Raw genomic sequence first — 15,785 nt, 5'->3', positions numbered from 1 at the left:
AAACGTTCGGATCGAAGCGGGGACCCAAAATCAGTGAGTAATAGCATACAAAACTGGCCGGAATAGGCCAAAACTACGATGTTATGACGACTTCCCCGTAACCGGGCCACGGGGTTCCTGAAACATTCGGATCACAGCTGGACCCAAAATCAGTGACTAATAGCATACAAAACTTGCCCGAATAGTCCAAAACTGCGAGTTTTGATGAGTTTTTCGTAACCGGACCCTAGGGTTCCCGAAAGTTTGGATCGCAGGAGGACCCAAAATTAGTGACTAATAGCATACAAACCTAGCCAAAATAGGCCAAAATTGCGAGTTTTGACGAAATCTCCGTAACCGGACCCCAGGGTTCCGGAAATGTTCGGATCGCACGAGGACCCAAAATCAGTGACTAATAGCATACAAGCCTAGCCAGAATAAGCCAAAACTGCGAGTTTTGACGAGTTCCCCCCAACTAGACCTCGGGGTTCCCGAAATGTTCGGATCGCAGCGGGATCAAAAGTCAGCGAGTAATAGCACACAAAACTGGGCACAATAAGCCAAAACTGTGAGTTTTGACGAGCTCTCCTTAACCGGACCCGAGGGTTCCCGAAACGTTCGGATCGCACGAGGACCCAAAATCATTGACTAATAGCGTACAAACCTGGTCGGAATAGGCCAAAAATGTGAGTTTTGACGAGTTCCATACCACTAGACCTCGGGGTTCCCGAAACTTTCAGATCGCAACGAGATCCAAAATCAGTGAGTAATAGCATACAAACTGGCCACAATAGGCCAAAACTGCGATTTTTAACGAGTTCCACGTAAACGGACCCCGGGGTTCCCGAAACGTTCGGATCGGAGCGGGACCCAAAATCAATGAGTAATAGCATACAAAACTGGCCGGGATAGGCCAAAGCGGCGAGTTATGACGAGTTCCCCGTAACTGGCCCACGGGGTTCCCGAAATGTTTGGATCACAGCTGGACTCAAAATCAGTGACTAATAGCATACAAAACCGGCCGGAATAGGCCAAAACTGTGAGTTTTGATGAGTTCTCCATAACCGGACCCCGGGGTTCCCGAAACTTTTGGATCGCAGGAGGACCCAAAATCAATGACTAATAGCATACAAACCTAGCCAGAATAGGCCAAAACTGCGAGTTTTGACATGTTCTCCGTAACCGGACCCCGGCGTTCCCGAAATGTTTGGATCGCAGGAGGACCCAAAATCAGTGAGTAATAGCATACAAAACTGGCCGGAATAGGCCAAAACTGCGAGTTTTGATGAAATTTCCGTAACCGGACCCCAGGGTTCCAGAAATGTTTGGATCGCACGAGGACCCAAAATCAGTGACTAATAGCATACAAACCTAGCCAGAATAGGCCAAAACTGCGAGTTTTGACGAGTTCCCCACAACTAGACCTCAGGGTTCCCGAAACGTTCGGATCGCATCGGGATCCAAAGTCAGTGAGTAATAGCATACAAAACTGGGCACAATAAGCCAAAACTGCGAGTTTTGACGAGTTCCACGTAAGCGGAGCCCGGGGTTCCCGAAACGTTTGGATCACAGCGGGACCCAGAATCAGTGAGTAATAGCATACAAAACTGTGCACAATAGGACAAAACTGCGAGTTTTGACGAGCTCTCCGCAACCGGACCCTAGGGTTCCCGAAACATTCGGCTCGCGCGAGGAACCAAAATCAGTGACTAATAGCATACAAACCTGGTCGGAATAGGCCAAAATTGTGAGTTTTGACGAGTTCCATACAAGTAGACCTCGGGGTTCCCGAAACGTTCGGATCGCAACGAGATCCCAAATCAGTGAGTAATAGCATACAAAACTGGCCACAATAAGCCAAAACTGTGATTTTTAACGAGTTCCACGTAACCGGACCCCGGGGTTCCCGAAACGTTCGGATCAAAGCGGGACCCAAAATCAGTGAGTAATAGCATACAAAACTGGCCGGAATAGGCCAAAACTACGATGTTATGACGACTTCCCCGTAACCGGGCCACGGGGTTCCTGAAACATTCGGATCACAGCTGGACCCAAAATCAGTGACTAATAGCATACAAAACTTGCCCGAATAGTCCAAAACTGCGAGTTTTGATGAGTTTTTCGTAACCGGACCCTAGGGTTCCCGAAAGTTTGGATCGCAGGAGGACCCAAAATTAGTGACTAATAGCATACAAACCTAGCCAAAATAGGCCAAAATTGCGAGTTTTGACGAAATCTCCGTAACCGGACCCCAGGGTTCCGGAAATGTTCGGATCGCACGAGGACCCAAAATCAGTGACTAATAGCATACAAGCCTAGCCAGAATAAGCCAAAACTGCGAGTTTTGACGAGTTCCCCCCAACTAGACCTCGGGGTTCCCGAAATGTTCGGATCGCAGCGGGATCAAAAGTCAGCGAGTAATAGCACACAAAACTGGGCACAATAAGCCAAAACTGTGAGTTTTGACGAGCTCTCCTTAACCGGACCCGAGGGTTCCCGAAACGTTCGGATCGCACGAGGACCCAAAATCATTGACTAATAGCGTACAAACCTGGTCGGAATAGGCCAAAAATGTGAGTTTTGACGAGTTCCATACCACTAGACCTCGGGGTTCCCGAAACTTTCAGATCGCAACGAGATCCAAAATCAGTGAGTAATAGCATACAAACTGGCCACAATAGGCCAAAACTGCGATTTTTAACGAGTTCCACGTAAACGGACCCCGGGGTTCCCGAAACGTTCGGATCGGAGCGGGACCCAAAATCAATGAGTAATAGCATACAAAACTGGCCGGGATAGGCCAAAGCGGCGAGTTATGACGAGTTCCCCGTAACTGGCCCACGGGGTTCCCGAAATGTTTGGATCAGAGCTGGACTCAAAATCAGTGACTAATAGCATACAAAACCGGCCGGAATAGGCCAAAACTGTGAGTTTTGATGAGTTCTCCATAACCGGACCCCGGGGTTCCCGAAACTTTTGGATCGCACGAGGACCCAAAATCAATGACTAATAGCATACAAACCTAGCCAGAATAGGCCAAAACTGCGAGTTTTGACATGTTCTCCGTAACCGGACCCCGGCGTTCCCGAAATGTTTGGATCGCAGGAGGACCCAAAATCAGTGAGTAATAGCATACAAAACTGGCCGGAATAGGCCAAAACTGCGAGTTTTGATGAAATTTCCGTAACCGGACCCCAGGGTTCCAGAAATGTTTGGATCGCACGAGGACCCAAAATCAGTGACTAATAGCATACAAACCTAGCCAGAATAGGCCAAAACTGCGAGTTTTGACGAGTTCCCCACAACTAGACCTCAGGGTTCCCGAAACGTTCGGATCGCATCGGGATCCAAAGTCAGTGAGTAATAGCATACAAAACTGGGCACAATAAGCCAAAACTGCGAGTTTTGACGAGTTCCACGTAAGCGGAGCCCGGGGTTCCCGAAACGTTTGGATCACAGCGGGACCCAGAATCAGTGAGTAATAGCATACAAAACTGTGCACAATAGGACAAAACTGCGAGTTTTGACGAGCTCTCCGCAACCGGACCCTAGGGTTCCCGAAACATTCGGCTCGCGCGAGGAACCAAAATCAGTGACTAATAGCATACAAACCTGGTCGGAATAGGCCAAAATTGTGAGTTTTGACGAGTTCCATACAAGTAGACCTCGGGGTTCCGGAAACGTTCGGATCGCAACGAGATCCCAAATCAGTGAGTAATAGCATACAAAACTGGCCACAATAAGCCAAAACTGTGATTTTTAACGAGTTCCACGTAACCGGACCCCGGGGTTCCCGAAACGTTCGGATCAAAGCGGGACCCAAAATCAGTGAGTAATAGCATACAAAACTGGCCGGAATAGGCCAAAACTACGATGTTATGACGACTTCCCCGTAACCGGGCCACGGGGTTCCTGAAACATTCGGATCACAGCTGGACCCAAAATCAGTGACTAATAGCATACAAAACTTGCCCGAATAGTCCAAAACTGCGAGTTTTGATGAGTTTTTCGTAACCGGACCCTAGGGTTCCCGAAAGTTTGGATCGCAGGAGGACCCAAAATTAGTGACTAATAGCATACAAACCTAGCCAAAATAGGCCAAAATTGCGAGTTTTGACGAAATCTCCGTAACCGGACCCCAGGGTTCCGGAAATGTTCGGATCGCACGAGGACCCAAAATCAGTGACTAATAGCATACAAGCCTAGCCAGAATAAGCCAAAACTGCGAGTTTTGACGAGTTCCCCCCAACTAGACCTCGGGGTTCCCGAAATGTTCGGATCGCAGCGGGATCAAAAGTCAGCGAGTAATAGCACACAAAACTGGGCACAATAAGCCAAAACTGTGAGTTTTGACGAGCTCTCCTTAACCGGACCCGAGGGTTCCCGAAACGTTCGGATCGCACGAGGACCCAAAATCATTGACTAATAGCGTACAAACCTGGTCGGAATAGGCCAAAAATGTGAGTTTTGACGAGTTCCATACCACTAGACCTCGGGGTTCCCGAAACTTTCAGATCGCAACGAGATCCAAAATCAGTGAGTAATAGCATACAAACTGGCCACAATAGGCCAAAACTGCGATTTTTAACGAGTTCCACGTAAACGGACCCCGGGGTTCCCGAAACGTTCGGATCGGAGCGGGACCCAAAATCAATGAGTAATAGCATACAAAACTGGCCGGGATAGGCCAAAGCGGCGAGTTATGACGAGTTCCCCGTAACTGGCCCACGGGGTTCCCGAAATGTTTGGATCAGAGCTGGACTCAAAATCAGTGACTAATAGCATACAAAACCGGCCGGAATAGGCCAAAACTGTGAGTTTTGATGAGTTCTCCATAACCGGACCCCGGGGTTCCCGAAACTTTTGGATCGCACGAGGACCCAAAATCAATGACTAATAGCATACAAACCTAGCCAGAATAGGCCAAAACTGCGAGTTTTGACATGTTCTCCGTAACCGGACCCCGGCGTTCCCGAAATGTTTGGATCGCAGGAGGACCCAAAATCAGTGAGTAATAGCATACAAAACTGGCCGGAATAGGCCAAAACTGCGAGTTTTGATGAAATCTCCGTAACCGGACCCCAGGGTTCCAGAAATGTTTGGATCGCACGAGGACCCAAAATCAGTGACTAATAGCATACAAACCTAGCCAGAATAGGCCAAAACTGCGAGTTTTGACGAGTTCCCCACAACTAGACCTCAGGGTTCCCGAAACGTTCGGACCGCATCGGGATCCAAAGTCAGTGAGTAATAGCATACAAAACTGGGCACAATAAGCCAAAACTGCGAGTTTTGACGAGTTCCACGTAAGCGGAGCCCGGGGTTCCCGAAACGTTTGGATCACAGCGGGACCCAGAATCAGTGAGTAATAGCATACAAAACTGTGCACAATAGGACAAAACTGCGAGTTTTGACGAGCTCTCCGCAACCGGACCCTAGGGTTCCCGAAACATTCGGCTCGCGCGAGGAACCAAAATCAGTGACTAATAGCATACAAACCTCGTCGGAATAGGCCAAAATTGTGAGTTTTGACGAGTTCCATACAAGTAGACCTCGGGGTTCCGGAAACGTTCGGATCGCAACGAGATCCCAAATCAGTGAGTAATAGCATACAAAACTGGCCACAATAAGCCAAAACTGTGATTTTTAACGAGTTCCACGTAACCGGATCCCGGGGTTCCCGAAACGTTCGGATCGAAGCGGGACCCAAAATCAGTGAGTAATAGCATACAAAACTGGCCGGAATAGGCCAAAACTGCGAGTTATGACGACTTCCCCGTAACCGGGCCACGGGGTTCCTGAAACATTCGGATCACAGCTGGACCCAAAATCAGTGACTAATAGCATACAAAACTTGCCCGAATAGTCCAAAACTGCGAGTTTTGATGAGTTTTTCGTAACCGGACCCTAGGGTTCCCGAAAGTTTGGATCGCAGGAGGACCCCAAATTAGTGACTAATAGCATACAAACCTAGCCAAAATAGGCCAAAATTGCGAGTTTTGACGAAATCTCCGTAACCGGACCCCAGGGTTCCGGAAATGTTTGGATCGCACGAGGACCCAAAATCAGTGACTAATAGCATACAAGCCTAGCCAGAATAAGCCAAAACTGCGAGTTTTGACGAGTTCCCCCCAACTAGACCTCGGGGTTCCCGAAATGTTCGGATCGCAGCGGGATCAAAAGTCAGCGAGTAATAGCACACAAAACTGGGCACAATAAGCCAAAACTGTGAGTTTTGACGAGCTCTCCTTAACCGGACCCGAGGGTTCCCGAAACGTTCGGATCGCACGAGGACCCAAAATCATTGACTAATAGCGTACAAACCTGGTCGGAATAGGCCAAAAATGTGAGTTTTGACGAGTTCCATACCACTAGACCTCGGGGTTCCCGAAACGTTCAGATCGCAACGAGATCCAAAATCAGTGAGTAATAGCATACAAACTGGCCACAATAGGCCAAAACTGCGATTTTTAACGAGTTCCACGTAAACGGACCCCGGGGTTCCCGAAACGTTCGGATCGGAGCGGGACCCAAAATCAATGAGTAATAGCATACAAAACTGGCCGGGATAGGCCAAAGCGGCGAGTTATGACGAGTTCCCCGTAACTGGCCCACGGGGTTCCCGAAATGTTTGGATCAGAGCTGGACTCAAAATCAGTGACTAATAGCATACAAAACCGGCCGGAATAGGCCAAAACTGTGAGTTTTGATGAGTTCTCCATAACCGGACCCCGGGGTTCCCGAAACTTTTGGATCGCACGAGGACCCAAAATCAATGACTAATAGCATACAAACCTAGCCAGAATAGGCCAAAACTGCGAGTTTTGACATGTTCTCCGTAACCGGACCCCGGCGTTCCCGAAATGTTTGGATCGCAGGAGGACCCAAAATCAGTGAGTAATAGCATACAAAACTGGCCGGAATAGGCCAAAACTGCGAGTTTTGATGAAATTTCCGTAACCGGACCCCAGGGTTCCAGAAATGTTTGGATCGCACGAGGACCCAAAATCAGTGACTAATAGCATACAAACCTAGCCAGAATAGGCCAAAACTGCGAGTTTTGACGAGTTCCCCACAACTAGACCTCAGGGTTCCCGAAACGTTCGGATCGCATCGGGATCCAAAGTCAGTGAGTAATAGCATACAAAACTGGGCACAATAAGCCAAAACTGCGAGTTTTGACGAGTTCCACGTAAGCGGAGCCCGGGGTTCCCGAAACGTTTGGATCACAGCGGGACCCAGAATCAGTGAGCATACAAAACTGTGCACAATAGGACAAAACTGCGAGTTTTGACGAGCTCTCCGCAACCGGACCCTAGGGTTCCCGAAACATTCGGCTCGCGCGAGGAACCAAAATCAGTGACTAATAGCATACAAACCTGGTCGGAATAGGCCAAAATTGTGAGTTTTGACGAGTTCCATACAAGTAGACCTCGGGGTTCCGGAAACGTTCGGATCGCAACGAGATCCCAAATCAGTGAGTAATAGCATACAAAACTGGCCACAATAAGCCAAAACTGTGATTTTTAACGAGTTCCACGTAACCGGACCCCGGGGTTCCCGAAACGTTCGGATCAAAGCGGGACCCAAAATCAGTGAGTAATAGCATACAAAACTGGCCGGAATAGGCCAAAACTACGATGTTATGACGACTTCCCCGTAACCGGGCCACGGGGTTCCTGAAACATTCGGATCACAGCTGGACCCAAAATCAGTGACTAATAGCATACAAAACTTGCCCGAATAGTCCAAAACTGCGAGTTTTGATGAGTTTTTCGTAACCGGACCCTAGGGTTCCCGAAAGTTTGGATCGCAGGAGGACCCAAAATTAGTGACTAATAGCATACAAACCTAGCCAAAATAGGCCAAAATTGCGAGTTTTGACGAAATCTCCGTAACCGGACCCCAGGGTTCCGGAAATGTTCGGATCGCACGAGGACCCAAAATCAGTGACTAATAGCATACAAGCCTAGCCAGAATAAGCCAAAACTGCGAGTTTTGACGAGTTCCCCCCAACTAGACCTCGGGGTTCCCGAAATGTTCGGATCGCAGCGGGATCAAAAGTCAGCGAGTAATAGCACACAAAACTGGGCACAATAAGCCAAAACTGTGAGTTTTGACGAGCTCTCCTTAACCGGACCCGAGGGTTCCCGAAACGTTCGGATCGCACGAGGACCCAAAATCATTGACTAATAGCGTACAAACCTGGTCGGAATAGGCCAAAAATGTGAGTTTTGACGAGTTCCATACCACTAGACCTCGGGGTTCCCGAAACTTTCAGATCGCAACGAGATCCAAAATCAGTGAGTAATAGCATACAAACTGGCCACAATAGGCCAAAACTGCGATTTTTAACGAGTTCCACGTAAACGGACCCCGGGGTTCCCGAAACGTTCGGATCGGAGCGGGACCCAAAATCAATGAGTAATAGCGTACAAAACTGGCCGGGATAGGCCAAAGCGGCGAGTTATGACGAGTTCCCCGTAACTGGCCCACGGGGTTCCCGAAATGTTTGGATCAGAGCTGGACTCAAAATCAGTGACTAATAGCATACAAAACCGGCCGGAATAGGCCAAAACTGTGAGTTTTGATGAGTTCTCCATAACCGGACCCCGGGGTTCCCGAAACTTTTGGATCGCACGAGGACCCAAAATCAATGACTAATAGCATACAAACCTAGCCAGAATAGGCCAAAACTGCGAGTTTTGACATGTTCTCCGTAACCGGACCCCGGCGTTCCCGAAATGTTTGGATCGCAGGAGGACCCAAAATCAGTGAGTAATAGCATACAAAACTGGCCGGAATAGGCCAAAACTGCGAGTTTTGATGAAATTTCCGTAACCGGACCCCAGGGTTCCAGAAATGTTTGGATCGCACGAGGACCCAAAATCAGTGACTAATAGCATACAAACCTAGCCAGAATAGGCCAAAACTGCGAGTTTTGACGAGTTCCCCACAACTAGACCTCAGGGTTCCCGAAACGTTCGGATCGCATCGGGATCCAAAGTCAGTGAGTAATAGCATACAAAACTGGGCACAATAAGCCAAAACTGCGAGTTTTGACGAGTTCCACGTAAGCGGAGCCCGGGGTTCCCGAAACGTTTGGATCACAGCGGGACCCAGAATCAGTGAGTAATAGCATACAAAACTGTGCACAATAGGACAAAACTGCGAGTTTTGACGAGCTCTCCGCAACCGGACCCTAGGGTTCCCGAAACATTCGGCTCGCGCGAGGAACCAAAATCAGTGACTAATAGCATACAAACCTGGTCGGAATAGGCCAAAATTGTGAGTTTTGACGAGTTCCATACAAGTAGACCTCGGGGTTCCGGAAACGTTCGGATCGCAACGAGATCCCAAATCAGTGAGTAATAGCATACAAAACTGGCCACAATAAGCCAAAACTGTGATTTTTAACGAGTTCCACGTAACCGGACCCCGGGGTTCCCGAAACGTTCGGATCAAAGCGGGACCCAAAATCAGTGAGTAATAGCATACAAAACTGGCCGGAATAGGCCAAAACTACGATGTTATGACGACTTCCCCGTAACCGGGCCACGGGGTTCCTGAAACATTCGGATCACAGCTGGACCCAAAATCAGTGACTAATAGCATACAAAACTTGCCCGAATAGTCCAAAACTGCGAGTTTTGATGAGTTTTTCGTAACCGGACCCTAGGGTTCCCGAAAGTTTGGATCGCAGGAGGACCCAAAATTAGTGACTAATAGCATACAAACCTAGCCAAAATAGGCCAAAATTGCGAGTTTTGACGAAATCTCCGTAACCGGACCCAAGGGTTCCGGAAATGTTCGGATCGCACGAGGACCCAAAATCAGTGACTAATAGCATACAAGCCTAGCCAGAATAAGCCAAAACTGCGAGTTTTGACGAGTTCCCCCCAACTAGACCTCGGGGTTCCCGAAATGTTCGGATCGCAGCGGGATCAAAAGTCAGCGAGTAATAGCACACAAAACTGGGCACAATAAGCCAAAACTGTGAGTTTTGACGAGCTCTCCTTAACCGGACCCGAGGGTTCCCGAAACGTTCGGATCGCACGAGGACCCAAAATCATTGACTAATAGCGTACAAACCTGGTCGGAATAGGCCAAAAATGTGAGTTTTGACGAGTTCCATAGCACTAGACCTCGGGGTTCCCGAAACTTTCAGATCGCAACGAGATCCAAAATCAGTGAGTAATAGCATACAAACTGGCCACAATAGGCCAAAACTGCGATTTTTAACGAGTTCCACGTAAACGGACCCCGGGGTTCCCGAAACGTTCGGATCGGAGCGGGACCCAAAATCAATGAGTAATAGCATACAAAACTGGCCGGGATAGGCCAAAGCGGCGAGTTATGACGAGTTCCCCGTAACTGGCCCACGGGGTTCCCGAAATGTTTGGATCAGAGCTGGACTCAAAATCAGTGACTAATAGCATACAAAACCGGCCGGAATAGGCCAAAACTGTGAGTTTTGATGAGTTCTCCATAACCGGACCCCGGGGTTCCCGAAACTTTTGGATCGCACGAGGACCCAAAATCAATGACTAATAGCATACAAACCTAGCCAGAATAGGCCAAAACTGCGAGTTTTGACATGTTCTCCGTAACCGGACCCCGGCGTTCCCGAAATGTTTGGATCGCAGGAGGACCCAAAATCAGTGAGTAATAGCATACAAAACTGGCCGGAATAGGCCAAAACTGCGAGTTTTGATGAAATTTCCGTAACCGGACCCCAGGGTTCCAGAAATGTTTGGATCGCACGAGGACCCAAAATCAGTGACTAATAGCATACAAACCTAGCCAGAATAGGCCAAAACTGCGAGTTTTGACGAGTTCCCCACAACTAGACCTCAGGGTTCCCGAAACGTTCGGATCGCATCGGGATCCAAAGTCAGTGAGTAATAGCATACAAAACTGGGCACAATAAGCCAAAACTGCGAGTTTTGACGAGTTCCACGTAAGCGGAGCCCGGGGTTCCCGAAACGTTTGGATCACAGCGGGACCCAGAATCAGTGAGTAATAGCATACAAAACTGTGCACAATAGGACAAAACTGCGAGTTTTGACGAGCTCTCCGCAACCGGACCCTAGGGTTCCCGAAACATTCGGCTCGCGCGAGGAACCAAAATCAGTGACTAATAGCATACAAACCTGGTCGGAATAGGCCAAAATTGTGAGTTTTGACGAGTTCCATACAAGTAGACCTCGGGGTTCCGGAAACGTTCGGATCGCAACGAGATCCCAAATCAGTGAGTAATAGCATACAAAACTGGCCACAATAAGCCAAAACTGTGATTTTTAACGAGTTCCACGTAACCGGACCCCGGGGTTCCCGAAACGTTCGGATCAAAGCGGGACCCAAAATCAGTGAGTAATAGCATACAAAACTGGCCGGAATAGGCCAAAACTACGATGTTATGACGACTTCCCCGTAACCGGGCCACGGGGTTCCTGAAACATTCGGATCACAGCTGGACCCAAAATCAGTGACTAATAGCATACAAAACTTGCCCGAATAGTCCAAAACTGCGAGTTTTGATGAGTTTTTCGTAACCGGACCCTAGGGTTCCCGAAAGTTTGGATCGCAGGAGGACCCAAAATTAGTGACTAATAGCATACAAACCTAGCCAAAATAGGCCAAAATTGCGAGTTTTGACGAAATCTCCGTAACCGGACCCCAGGGTTCCGGAAATGTTCGGATCGCACGAGGACCCAAAATCAGTGACTAATAGCATACAAGCCTAGCCAGAATAAGCCAAAACTGCGAGTTTTGACGAGTTCCCCCCAACTAGACCTCGGGGTTCCCGAAATGTTCGGATCGCAGCGGGATCAAAAGTCAGCGAGTAATAGCACACAAAACTGGGCACAATAAGCCAAAACTGTGAGTTTTGACGAGCTCTCCTTAACCGGACCCGAGGGTTCCCGAAACGTTCGGATCGCACGAGGACCCAAAATCATTGACTAATAGCGTACAAACCTGGTCGGAATAGGCCAAAAATGTGAGTTTTGACGAGTTCCATACCACTAGACCTCGGGGTTCCCGAAACTTTCAGATCGCAACGAGATCCAAAATCAGTGAGTAATAGCATACAAACTGGCCACAATAGGCCAAAACTGCGATTTTTAACGAGTTCCACGTAAACGGACCCCGGGGTTCCCGAAACGTTCGGATCGGAGCGGGACCCAAAATCAATGAGTAATAGCATACAAAACTGGCCGGGATAGGCCAAAGCGGCGAGTTATGACGAGTTCCCCGTAACTGGCCCACGGGGTTCCCGAAATGTTTGGATCACAGCTGGACTCAAAATCAGTGACTAATAGCATACAAAACCGGCCGGAATAGGCCAAAACTGTGAGTTTTGATGAGTTCTCCATAACCGGACCCCGGGGTTCCCGAAACTTTTGGATCGCACGAGGACCCAAAATCAATGACTAATAGCATACAAACCTAGCCAGAATAGGCCAAAACTGCGAGTTTTGACATGTTCTCCGTAACCGGACCCCGGCGTTCCCGAAATGTTTGGATCGCAGGAGGACCCAAAATCAGTGAGTAATAGCATACAAAACTGGCCGGAATAGGCCAAAACTGCGAGTTTTGATGAAATTTCCGTAACCGGACCCCAGGGTTCCAGAAATGTTTGGATCGCACGAGGACCCAAAATCAGTGACTAATAGCATACAAACCTAGCCAGAATAGGCCAAAACTGCGAGTTTTGACGAGTTCCCCACAACTAGACCTCAGGGTTCCCGAAACGTTCGGATCGCATCGGGATCCAAAGTCAGTGAGTAATAGCATACAAAACTGGGCACAATAAGCCAAAACTGCGAGTTTTGACGAGTTCCACGTAAGCGGAGCCCGGGGTTCCCGAAACGTTTGGATCACAGCGGGACCCAGAATCAGTGAGTAATAGCATACAAAACTGTGCACAATAGGACAAAACGGCGAGTTTTGACGAGCTCTCCGCAACCGGACCCTAGGGTTCCCGAAACATTCGGCTCGCGCGAGGAACCAAAATCAGTGACTAATAGCATACAAACCTGGTCGGAATAGGCCAAAATTGTGAGTTTTGACGAGTTCCATACAAGTAGACCTCGGGGTTCCGGAAACGTTCGGATCGCAACGAGATCCCAAATCAGTGAGTAATAGCATACAAAACTGGCCACAATAAGCCAAAACTGTGATTTTTAACGAGTTCCACGTAACCGGACCCCGGGGTTCCCGAAACGTTCGGATCAAAGCGGGACCCAAAATCAGTGAGTAATAGCATACAAAACTGGCCGGAATAGGCCAAAACTACGATGTTATGACGACTTCCCCGTAACCGGGCCACGGGGTTCCTGAAACATTCGGATCACAGCTGGACCCAAAATCAGTGACTAATAGCATACAAAACTTGCCCGAATAGTCCAAAACTGCGAGTTTTGATGAGTTTTTCGTAACCGGACCCTAGGGTTCCCGAAAGTTTGGATCGCAGGAGGACCCAAAATTAGTGACTAATAGCATACAAACCTAGCCAAAATAGGCCAAAATTGCGAGTTTTGACGAAATCTCCGTAACCGGACCCCAGGGTTCCGGAAATGTTCGGATCGCACGAGGACCCAAAATCAGTGACTAATAGCATACAAGCCTAGCCAGAATAAGCCAAAACTGCGAGTTTTGACGAGTTCCCCCCAACTAGACCTCGGGGTTCCCGAAATGTTCGGATCGCAGCGGGATCAAAAGTCAGCGAGTAATAGCACACAAAACTGGGCACAATAAGCCAAAACTGTGAGTTTTGACGAGCTCTCCTTAACCGGACCCGAGGGTTCCCGAAACGTTCGGATCGCACGAGGACCCAAAATCATTGACTAATAGCGTACAAACCTGGTCGGAATAGGCCAAAAATGTGAGTTTTGACGAGTTCCATACCACTAGACCTCGGGGTTCCCGAAACTTTCAGATCGCAACGAGATCCAAAATCAGTGAGTAATAGCATACAAACTGGCCACAATAGGCCAAAACTGCGATTTTTAACGAGTTCCACGTAAACGGACCCCGGGGTTCCCGAAACGTTCGGATCGGAGCGGGACCCAAAATCAATGAGTAATAGCATACAAAACTGGCCGGGATAGGCCAAAGCGGCGAGTTATGACGAGTTCCCCGTAACTGGCCCACGGGGTTCCCGAAATGTTTGGATCAGAGCTGGACTCAAAATCAGTGACTAATAGCATACAAAACCGGCCGGAATAGGCCAAAACTGTTAGTTTTGATGAGTTCTCCATAACCGGACCCCGGGGTTCCCGAAACTTTTGGATCGCACGAGGACCCAAAATCAATGACTAATAGCATACAAACCTAGCCAGAATAGGCCAAAACTGCGAGTTTTGACATGTTCTCCGTAACCGGACCCCGGCGTTCCCGAAATGTTTGGATCGCAGGAGGACCCAAAATCAGTGAGTAATAGCATACAAAACTGGCCGGAATAGGCCAAAACTGCGAGTTTTGATGAAATTTCCGTAACCGGACCCCAGGGTTCCAGAAATGTTTGGATCGCACGAGGACCCAAAATCAGTGACTAATAGCATACAAACCTAGCCAGAATAGGCCAAAACTGCGAGTTTTGACGAGTTCCCCACAACTAGACCTCAGGGTTCCCGAAACGTTCGGATCGCATCGGGATCCAAAGTCAGTGAGTAATAGCATACAAAACTGGGCACAGTAAGCCAAAACTGCGAGTTTTGACGAGTTCCACGTAAGCGGAGCCCGGGGTTCCCGAAACGTTTGGATCACAGCGGGACCCAGAATCAGTGAGTAATAGCATACAAAACTGTGCACAATAGGACAAAACTGCGAGTTTTGACGAGCTCTCCGCAACCGGACCCTAGGGTTCCCGAAACATTCGGCTCGCGCGAGGAACCAAAATCAGTGACTAATAGCATACAAACCTGGTCGGAATAGGCCAAAATTGTGAGTTTTGACGAGTTCCATACAAGTAGACCTCGGGGTTCCGGAAACGTTCGGATCGCAACGAGATCCCAAATCAGTGAGTAATAGCATACAAAACTGGCCACAATAAGCCAAAACTGTGATTTTTAACGAGTTCCACGTAACCGGACCCCGGGGTTCCCGAAACGTTCGGATCAAAGCGGGACCCAAAATCAGTGAGTAATAGCATACAAAACTGGCCGGAATAGGCCAAAACTACGATGTTATGACGACTTCCCCGTAACCGGGCCACGGGGTTCCTGAAACATTCGGATCACAGCTGGACCCAAAATCAGTGACTAATAGCATACAAAACTTGCCCGAATAGTCCAAAACTGCGAGTTTTGATGAGTTTTTCGTAACCGGACCCTAGGGTTCCCGAAAGTTTGGATCGCAGGAGGACCCAAAATTAGTGACTAATAGCATACAAACCTAGCCAAAATAGGCCAAAATTGCGAGTTTTGACGAAATCTCCGTAACCGGACCCCAGGGTTCCGAAAATGTTCGGATCGCACGAGGACCCAAAATCAGTGACTAATAGCATACAAGCCTAGCCAGAATAAGCCAAAACTGCGAGTTTTGACGAGTTCCCCCCAACTAGACCTCGGGGTTCCCGAAATGTTCGGATCGCAGCGGGATCAAAAGTCAGCGAGTAATAGCACACAAAACTGGGCACAATAAGCCAAAACTGTGAGTTTTGACGAGCTCTCCTTAACCGGACCCGAGGGTTCCCGAAACGTTCGGATCGCACGAGGACCCAAAATCATTGACTAATAGCGTACAAACCTGGTCGGAATAGGCCAAAAATGTGAGTTTTGACGAGTTCCATACCACTAGAC

Source organism: Hordeum vulgare, chromosome 5H (genome assembly GCF_904849725.1).
Source record: "Hordeum vulgare subsp. vulgare chromosome 5H, MorexV3_pseudomolecules_assembly, whole genome shotgun sequence".
Lineage (NCBI taxonomy): Eukaryota > Viridiplantae > Streptophyta > Magnoliopsida > Poales > Poaceae > Hordeum > Hordeum vulgare.
This window is presented reverse-complemented; position numbering follows the sequence as displayed.